Here is a 10,865-nt window from a genome sequence, read left to right on the forward strand (position 1 = left end):
TCCATGAACACTACACGATGCAGGACGCACGATTAACCTGAAACTTGGTCCAAAAAATTCCTGCATGAAAAATCATCTCGCACACTGTAAAGCACGTTTTACAACATCAAATGAATGTTGTAAAGAGAGAATGTGGAGAGAATGTGCGCATGTTTGCAAAACATTTTGCGATGACACTTCCAGGGCTCCGTAAAAATGCCTGTTTTTACAAATAAAAAAATGAACACCAACACACGACAGACGTCACATTAACGTGTTGGTTTACATAATGAATGACTGAACCAATCAGTGTTTAGCAGAGGCACGTTTACCCAGAATCCTTTGCGATCTGTCTCTTTGTTACAAAACATCAGAATTAGTGCATTATTCAACATTAAAAGATATATGTTATATTTTAACTTTGTACAAATGACAGAACTGACATTAATGGAGTTATTCTATCAGTATTAATGTTATTTATAAATCAACACCATAACTCAATATGACTTTATTTTTCAAGACCTCCACATGACCGGAGCTTTGTTGTTGATAGAGAGCTGGTTTTACGGCTGCTCTCAGGCTGCCTCTGTGTTGGGAGGGCTGTAATAAACAAGAGCTTCCAGCAGAGGCCGAATGTTGAAAGAAAAAAGTGTGGTCTCATTGTTTGGGTCTTGGGGTGCTTCTGTGCTCAGAGCGCTGTAGTAAACAAGAGCTTCCAGCAGGGGCAGACTGTTGAAAGAAAAAAGTATGGTCTTATTGTTTGGGTCTGTTGTTATTTTTAATATTATTAGAAGCTATTAAATTTGTTTTACTAGTAGTTGTAAATGTGCCAGAGATAATATTGGAATTTATCTGTTATCGGTTATCTGTAACTTCCGATACATTTTTGGGTGGTTTATTGTTTTATCTTTATCTCAGATAACTTTTCAGTTATCTAATTATCTGTTATCGAAGTTAATTTTTTGGTTATCTGTGCCCACCACTGCCTGCAGGCTATGTTCTCGTCTGTTCGCGTGTGGCATGTTTGGTGCCTTTCTCCGTTGAGGACGTCGAGGATTTATTCATTTTTGGTCTCATGGTAGCAGGGCTGGCACTTTTTGGCTTATGTGCTGCCCTGATCTACCGGAAAATTGTCATGCGCTGCGCTGTGTCACACAACACGGAGCAGCGCACCCTTGTATTGTGGTTTGTCAGCCCTCTACCTCAGGAGATTTTGTTTTAAGTTGTGTTGAGTGATATTTTTTAAACAAAAATGTTGACTGTGATAATAAAGTATTTTGTTGTCATGTACAATGTTTGACGAAATTCTATCCTAGGTCTTTAGGATCCTTTGGATCTATGAAGCTTAAATATGAAAACGTATCAGTATCGGTATCGGTATCTGTATCGATATCTGCGATACTGGGCCTGTATTTAATTGGTATCGGATCAATACCAAAATTTCCAGTATCGCCCACCTCTAATCACCACTGCTGCTTCTGTCGGAAGCCACGCCTCCCGTGAGTGGAGCGCACACACTCACGTGTCAGTCTGACACGTGAGTGTTTTCTGGGTTTCAGCGTCACACTTGTGGGGAACTTAGATAAATTTCACAGCAGTACGACAGTGACTGTCTGCAGTCTGTTATCATGCCAAGAGTGCAACTGGCCACACGTTAGATGTTTGTGCTTGTCACCTGGAATTTGGCCAGCACCTGCCATGAGAGGGTATGATGAAGTCACACAGTGCACACTCTGTCTTTCAGGTGCTTGTGAGCGCAAGTAGTTGTAGCAACAGGTGTCCAAGGCGTTGGAGGCAGGAATGACATTACACGGTTTGCACACAATTCCTGCGACATACGCAATAAGTGTGCACTTTGTACAAACTTTGCATTATGTGTAAAGGGGCCCTAATAAAACTATGAATCATTAATCATAGTCTCAAAATGTCAGTCACCTGTTTATCCCTGTATATATGTATGCCATCGTTTATCATCCTGTACAAGAACCCCGCCACAATGTAAATGTACTCAACAAAAATATAAATGCAACACTTTTGGTTTTGCTCCCATTTTGTATGAGATGAACTCAAAGATCTAAAACTTTTTCCACATACACAATATCACCATTTCCCTCAAATATTGTTCACAAACCAGTCGAAATCTGTGATAGTGAGCACTTCTCCTTTGCTGAGATAATCCATCCCACCTCACAGGTGTGCCATATCAAGATGCTGATTAGACACCATGATTAGTGCACAGGTGTGCCTTAGACTGCCCACAATAAAAGGCCACTCTGAAAGGTGCAGTTTTATCACACAGCACAATGTCACAGATGTTGCAAGATTTGAAGGAGCGTGCAATTGGCATGCTGACAGCAGGAATGTCAACCAGAGCTGTTGCTGGTGTATTGAATGTTCATTTCTCTACCATAAGCCGTCTCCAAAGGCGTTTCAGAGAATTTGGCAGTACATCCAACCAGCCTCACAACCGCAGACCACGTGTAACCACACCAGCCCAGGACCTCCACATCCTGCATGTTCACCTCCAAGATCGTCTGAGACCAGCCACTCGGACAGCTGCTGAAACAATCGGTTTGCATAACCAAAGAATTTCTGCACAAACTGTCAGAAACTGTCTCAGGGAAGCTCATCTGCATGCTCGTCATCCTCATTGGGGTCTCGACCTGACTCCAGTTCGTCGTTGTAACCGACTTGAGTGGGCAAATGCTCACATTCGCTGGCGTTTGGCACATTGGAGAGGTGTTCTCTTCACGGATGATGCGAAGGAGATGTGTTGCACTGCATGAGGCAAATGGTGGTCACACCAGATACTGACTGGTATCCCCCCCAATAAAACAAAACTGCACCTTTCAGAGTGGCCTTTTATTGTGGGCAGTCTAAGGCACACCTGTGCACTAATCATGGTGTCTAATCAGCATCTTGATATGGCACACCTGTGAGGTGGGATGGATTATCTCAGCAAAGGAGAAGTGCTCACTATCACAGATTTCGACTGGTTTGTGAACAATATTTGAGGGAAATGGTGATATTGTATATGTGGAAAAAGTTTTAGATCTTTGAGTTAATCTCATACAAAATGGGAGCAAAACCAAAAGTGTTGCGTTTATATTTTTGTTGAGTATATTACGCCAGTGGTTTTATTGTGTACAGTTGAATCAGAAGTATGATCAATAGTATAGGGAATTTATGACTTTCAGATCAGAGAATGATTAATGTTGTTTAAGGACATGTCCAAATATGTAGGTGATGCCCCTTTTTGAGGTTTAATTAAATTTCATATTTAATTGAGAGAGAGATGAGATTTATTGTCATTGTCATTACACGAGTGCAACAACAACACAAGCTGAAAATATTAAGAATATTATGAGCGAGGCACCGTGTAGCGGCGTGAAGCTTGCTCTATGGTAGATGAAGACACAAACCGGACAACATTGCTGTAAAAAGCCACAAACTGTGCTATGTTCTGCAACAATTATTCAATTTTAAATTATTGTTTGATGATACAATAATAAATGTTTATGAGTTCAATGGTAGGAAGATTTCATGAGGTGAAAGCTGGTTCACCTCATTGAATGGTTGGTTTGTTCCAGCTTTCACAGAATTAAATATTTGTTCTATTGGAAGAATGTAAAAACATTCATTATTTGTTTTATATAACGGCTAAAATAGATCCTTGTCATTTGATATTTTACTAATTTATAAACAACAAAAAATGGACTTACATTTTCAATCACTGCACTGACTTTATGTACTTCCAGAAAAAAGAAAAGACTTTGTTTACTTCTTCACTCCAGCAAAAAATCACAACAGAATTTTGTCCAGCTTTGGTGCATCACTGCTGCTCTGACATCAACAATCCAACACAAACTTTAAATTTGAGTGGAGCCCCCCAGAACCTGAAAGGTTTTAGCCATGCTAATGCTCCCCTGAAGCATTTACTCAAAAAAAGGTTGAAGAAACTAAATGCCTCGGTGAGATGCTGAAGAGCTTTGTTTGTTCATGTCCGCAACACATACAGGTCCTGGTCATATAATTATATTATATTATAATATATTATATTCTCATTTTCAACCGCTTCTCCAGGTTCGGGTTGCGGACGCAACAGCTCCAGCAGTGGACCCCAGACTTCCCTTTCCCGGGCCACATTGACCACCTCTGACTGGGGGATCCCGAGGCGTTCCCAGGCCAGTGTGCAGATATAATCTCTCCACCTATGATATTATTATATTATATTATATTGTCAGTTATAATCATCAAAATGAAAAGAAATAAACATTTGAAATATATCAGTCTTGTTGTGGGCTGGGGTGTTTGGCTGGCTTGGTTTTTGTTTTTCTGTTTCTCCCACCAGGTGGTATGCATTCAGGACTGAGTGGCTAAGCATTAGGACCTCACCCTGAACACCTGAGGCTTGTTTTCACGTGCAGGTCATCAGGACTCACAGCTGTGGTGTATTCTGTCTTGATCAGAGATTGCTGCGCTTAAACCTTGAATGCACAGTGTGTGATTGCCAGAGACTCGACCTTGTGAGCAGACGTGTGAGATCGACGTCAGGAGAACAATCTCACCATTACGGACGCAGAGACCGCTCCAGGTTTGACGCCACAGTCTGTGAAGGAGGATTGGGTGAGGTCTCACGCTCTTCAACACACTTCCTGAGGTAATTTGGTTTTGGTGACTTTTATGAAGTAATGACAGTGGATTTGGTGTCCCTCACACCTTGTGTTAGTGAGCTGTCACGTTATGCTAATTGTCTAATCAACTTCTGCTGCAGTGGAGATTTGAACTGAGTTGTTCAGTGCCTGCAGGGTAAGAAGCTGATGTATATATTTAAGCCAGGAAGTGTTTGCTGATTGTGTGCACCTTTGAGCTGTGTCTCTCTGGGTGGAGAGTGTTAGACTCACCTCATTTTCTTGCTTCACAGACTTGGTTTGTCGCGGCCACCTGGGGGGTGTCGGAGTGGTCCCTGGGTCCGAACTGCTGTGGCTCCGGACCGTTTGCGCTGTTGAGAGCGCGCCGTGTTTTCACCTCACCAGACCGCAGACATTTTTGGTTGTTTATCACTAAACTCACTATGATTATTAAATTCTGTTATCTTTTGAACCATGCTCTGATTATTTTATGCTGGGTCCTGTCAAACGCTGGGTCGGTGCTCCGACCGCGTCCCACACATAACAAGTCTGTGTGTAACGAAAGAATATAATGTAGAGGTTTCACTTTTTGAATTGAATTACTGAAAACTACTTTTTCAGGATATTCTAATTATACGAGGGCAGGCTGAAAGATTCTAAGGCTCCCCATGAAGGAGTAATGCATTAACTGCATTAGTGAGCCTTAGAACTTTTCAGCCTACCCTCGTATGACAAGCAAATGTATATTATAATAGATGATCAGTCCCAGAGTTGAAAAGTGCATTTGGAGGTTGGTGTTGATGATCAGAGTCTAAGAAACACAGAGTGAGTGTGTAAGTTGGGGTTGATAATCAGAGTCTAAGAAACACAGAGAGAGTGTGTAAGTTGGGGTTGATAATCAGAGTCTAAGAAACACAGAGTGAGTGTGTAAGTTGGGGTTGATGATCAGAGTCTAAGAAACATAGAGTGAGTGTGTAAGTTGGGGTTGATAATCAGAGTCTAAGAAACACAGAGTGAGTGTGTAAGTTGGTGTTGATTATTCAAGTCTAAGAAACACAGAGTGAGTGTGTAAGTTGGTGTTGATGATCAGAGTCTAAGAAACATAGATTGAGTTTGTAAGTTGGTATTGATGATCAGAGTCTAAGAAACGCTGCGCTGTTGAGAGCGCGCCGTGTTTTCACCTCACGAGACCGCAGACATTTTTGGTTGTTTATCACTAAACTCACTATGATTATTAAATTCTGTTATCTTTTGAACCGTGCTCTGATTATTTTATGCTGGGTCCTGTCAAACGCTGGGTCGGTGCTCCGACCGCGTCCCACACATAACAAGTCTGTGTGTAACGAAAGAATATAATGTAGAGCTTTCACTTTTTGAATTGAATTACTGAAAACTACTTTTTCAGGATATTCTAATTATACGAGGGCAGGCTGAAAGATTCTAAGGCTCCCCATGAAGGAGTAATGCATTAACTGCATTAGTGAGCCTTAGAACTTTTCAGCCTACCCTCGTATGACAAGCAAATGTATATTATAATAGATGATCAGTCCCAGAGTTGAAAAGTGCATTTGGAGGTTGGTGTTGATGATCAGAGTCTAAGAAACACAGAGTGAGTGTGTAAGTTGGTGTTGAAGATCAGAGTCTAAGAAACACAGAGTGAGTGTGTAAGTTGGGGTTGATGATCAGAGTCTAAGAAACACAGAGTGAGTGTGTAAGTTGGTGTTGAAGATCAGAGTCTAAGAAACACAGAGTGAGTGTGTAAGTTGGTGCTGAAGATCAGAGTCTAAGAAACACAGAGTGAGTGTGTAAGTTGGTGCTGAAGATCAGAGTCTAAGAAACACAGAGTGAGTGTGTAAGTTGGTGCTGAAGATCAGAGTCTAAGAAACAGAGGGGGTGTGTAAGTTGGTGTTGATTATTCAAGTCTAAGAAACACAGAGTGAGTGTGTAAGTTGGTGTTGATTATTCAAGTCTAAGAAACACAGAGTGAGTGTGTGAGTTGGTGTTGATTATTCAAGTCTAAGAAACACAGAGTGAGTGTGTGAGTTGGTGTTGATGATCAGAGTCTAAGAAACATAGAGTGAGTGTAAGTTGGTGTTGAAGATCAGAGTCTAAGAAACACAGAGTGAGTGTGTAAGTTGGTGTTGATTATTCAAGTCTAAGAAACACAGAGTGAGTGTGTGAGTTGGTGTTGATTATTCAAGTCTAAGAAACACAGAGTGAGTGTGTGAGTTGGTGTTGATGATCAGAGTCTAAGAAACATAGAGTGAGTGTAAGTTGGTGTTGAAGATCAGAGTCTAAGAAACAGAGGGGGTGTGTAAGTTGGTGTTGATTATTCAAGTCTAAGAAACACAGAGTGAGTGTGTGAGTTGGTGTTGATTATTCAAGTCTAAGAAACACAGAGTGAGTGTGTGAGTTGGTGTTGATGATCAGAGTCTAAGAAACATAGAATGAGTGTAAGTTGGTGTTGATTATTCAAGTCTAAGAAACACAGAGTGAGTGTGTAAGTTGGTGTTGATTATTCAAGTCTAAGAAACACAGAGTGAGTGTGTGAGTTGGTGTTGATTATTCAAGTCTAAGAAACACAGAGTGAGTGTGTGAGTTGGTGTTGATGATCAGAGTCTAAGAAACACAGAGTGAGTGTGTGAGTTGGTGTTGATTATTCAAGTCTAAGAAACACAGAGTGAGTGTGTGAGTTGGTGTTGATGATCAGAATCTAAGAAACATAGAGTGAGTGTAAGTTGGTGTTGAAGATCAGAGTCTAAGAAACACAGAGTGAGTGTGTAAGTTGGTGTTGAAGATCAGAGTCTAAGAAACAGAGGGGGTGTGTAAGTTGGTGTTGATTATTCAAGTCTAAGAAACACAGAGTGAGTGTGTAAGTTGGTGTTGATTATTCAAGTCTAAGAAACACAGAGTGAGTGTGTGAGTTGGTGTTGATTATTCAAGTCTAAGAAACACAGAGTGAGTGTGTGAGTTGGTGTTGATGATCAGAGTCTAAGAAACACAGAGTGAGTGTGTGAGTTGGTGTTGATGATCAGAGTCTAAGAAACATAGAGTGAGTGTGTAAGTTGGTGTTGATTATTCAAGTCTAAGAAACATAGAGTGAGTGTGTGAGTTGGTGTTGATGATCAGAGTCTAAGAAACACAGAGTGAGTGTGTAAGTTGGTGTTGATTATTCAAGTCTAAGAAACACAGAGTGAGTGTGTGAGTTGGTGTTGATGATCAGAGTCTAAGAAACACAGAGTGAGTGTGTGAGTTGGTGTTGATGATCAGAGTCTAAGAAACAGAGTGAGTGTGTAAGTTGGTGTTGATTATTCAAGTCTAAGAAACACAGAGTGAGTGTGTAAGTTGGTGTTGATTATGCAAGTCTAAGAAACACAGAGTGAGTGTGTAAGTTGGTGTTGATTATTCAAGTCTAAGAAACACAGAGTGAGTGTGTAAGTTGGTGTTCATTATGCAAGTCTAAGAAACACAGAGTGAGTGTGTAAGTCGGTGTTGAAGATCAGAGTCTAAGAAACACAGAGTGAGTGTGTAAGTTGGTGTTGATTATGCAAGTCTAAGAAACACAGAGTGAGTGTGTAAGTTGGTGTTGAAGATCAGAGTCTAAGAAACACAGAGTGAGTGTGTAAGTTGGTGTTGATGATCAGAGTCTAAGAAACACAGAGTGAGTGTGTAAGTTGGTGTTGATGATCAGAGTCTAAGAAACATAGAGTGAGTGTGTAAGTTGGTGTTGATTATTCAAGTCTAAGAAACACAGAGTGAGTGTGTAAGTTGGTGTTGATTATTCAAGTCTAAGAAACACAGAGTGAGTGCGTAAGTTGGTGTTGATTATTCAAGTCTAAGAAACACAGAGTGAGTGTGTAAGTTGGTGTTGAAGATCAGAGTCTAAGAAACACAGAGTGAGTGTGTAAGTTGGTGTTGATGATCAGAGTCTAAGAAACAGAGTGAGTGTGTAAGTTGGTGTTGAAGATCAGAGTCTAAGAAACACAGAGTGAGTGTGTAAGTTGGTGTTGATGATCAGAGTCTAAGAAACACAGAGTGAGTGTGTAAGTTGGTGTTGAAGATCAGAGTCTAAGAAACACAGAGTGAGTGTGTAAGTTGGTGTTGAAGATCAGAGTCTAAGAAACACAGAGTGAGTGTGTGAGTTGGTGTTGATTATTCAAGTCTAAGAAACACAGAGTGAGTGTGTAAGTTGGTGTTGATTATTCAAGTCTAAGAAACACAGAGTGAGTGTGTGAGTTGGTGTTGATGATCAGAGTCTAAGAAACACAGAGTGAGTGTGTAAGTTGGTGTTGAAGATCAGAGTCTAAGAAACACAGAGTGAGTGTGTAAGTTGGTGTTGATGATCAGAGTCTAAGAAACAGAGTGAGTGTGTAAGTAGGTGTTGAAGATCAGAGTCTAAGAAACACAGAGTGAGTGTGTAAGTTGGTGTTGAAGATCAGAGTCTAAGAAACACAGAGTGAGTGTGTAAGTTGGTGTTGAAGATCAGAGTCTAAGAAACACAGAGTGAGTGTGTAAGTTGGTGTTGAAGATCAGAGTCTAAGAAACAGAGGGGGTGTGTAAGTTGGTGTTGATGATCAGAGTCTAAGAAACACAGAGTGAGTGTGTGAGTTGGTGTTGATTATTCAAGTCTAAGAAACACAGAGTGAGTGTGTAAGTTGGTGTTGATTATTCAAGTCTAAGAAACACAGAGTGAGTGTGTGAGTTGGTGTTGATGATCAGAGTCTAAGAAACACAGAGTGAGTGTGTAACCTGGTGTTGATGATTAGAGTCTAAGAAACACAGAGTGAGTGTGTAAGTTGGTGTTGATGAACAGAGTCTAAGAAACACAGAGTGAGTGTGTAAGTTGGTGTTGAAGATCAGAGTCTAAGAAACAGAGGGGGTGTGTAAGTTGGTGTTGATGATCAGATTCTAAGAAACACAGAGTGAGTGTGTGAGTTGGTGTTGATTATTCAAGTCTAAGAAACACAGAGTGAGTGTGTAAGTTGGTGTTGATTATTCAAGTCTAAGAAACACAGAGTGAGTGTGTGAGTTGGTGTTGATGAACAGAGTCTAAGAAACACAGAGCGAGTGTGTAAGTTGGTGTTGATGATCAGACTCTAAGAAACAGAGTGAGTGTGTAAGTTGGTGTTGATTATTCAAGTCTAAGAAACACAGAGTGAGTGTGTAAGTTGGTGTTGATTATTCAAGTCTAAGAAACACAGAGTGAGTGTGGAAGTTGGTGTTGATGATCAGAGTCTAAGAAACATAGATTGAGTTTGTAAGTTGGTATTGATGATCAGAGTCTAAGAAACATAGATTGAGTTTGTAAGTTGGTATTGATGATCAGAGTCTAAGAAACATAGATTGAGTTGTAAGTTGGGTGTTGATGATCAGAGACTCTAGAAACACATAGTGAGTGTGTGAGTTGGTGTTGATGATCAGAGTCTAAGAAACACATAGTGAGTTGTGGAAGTTGGTGTTGATGATCAGAGTCTAAGAAACATAGATTGAGTTTGTAAGTTGGTATTGATGATCAGAGTCTAAGAAACATAGATTGAGTTTGTAAGTTGGTATTGATGATCAGAGACTAAGAAACATAGAGTGAGTGTGTAAGTTGGTGTTGATGATCAGAGTCTAAGAAACACAGAGTGAGTGTGTAAGTTGGTGTTGATGATCAGAGTCTAAGAAACACAGAGTGAGTGTGTAAGTTGGTGTTGATGATCAGAGTCTAAGAAACACAGAGTGAGTGTGTAAGTTGGTGTTGAAGATCAGAGTCTAAGAAACACAGAGTGAGTGTGTAAGTTGGTGTTGATTATCAGAGTCTAAGAAACACAGAGTGAGTGTGTAAGTTGGTGTTGATTATTCAAGTCTAAGAAACACAGAGTGAGTGTGTAAGTTGGTGTTGATGATCAGAGTCTAAGAAACATAGAGTGAGTGTGTAAGTTGGTGTTGATTATTCAAGTCTAAGAAACACAGAGTGAGTGTGTGAGTTGGTGTTGATGATCAGAGTCTAAGAAACACAGAGTGAGTGTGTAAGTTGGTGTTGATGATTCAGAGTCTAAGAAACAGAGTGAGTGTGTAAGTTGGTGTTGATTATCAGAGTCTAAGAAACACAGAGTGAGTGTGTAAGTTGGTGTTGATGATCAGAGTCTAAGAAACACAGAGTGAGTGTGTAAGTTGGTGTTGATGATCAGAGTCTAAGAAACACAGAGTGAGTGTGTAAGTTGGTGTTGATTATTCAAGTCTAAGAAACACAGAGTGAGTGTGTGAGTTTGG

The sequence above is a fragment of the Thalassophryne amazonica genome, chromosome 8 (genome assembly GCF_902500255.1).
Source record: "Thalassophryne amazonica chromosome 8, fThaAma1.1, whole genome shotgun sequence".
Lineage (NCBI taxonomy): Eukaryota > Metazoa > Chordata > Actinopteri > Batrachoidiformes > Batrachoididae > Thalassophryne > Thalassophryne amazonica.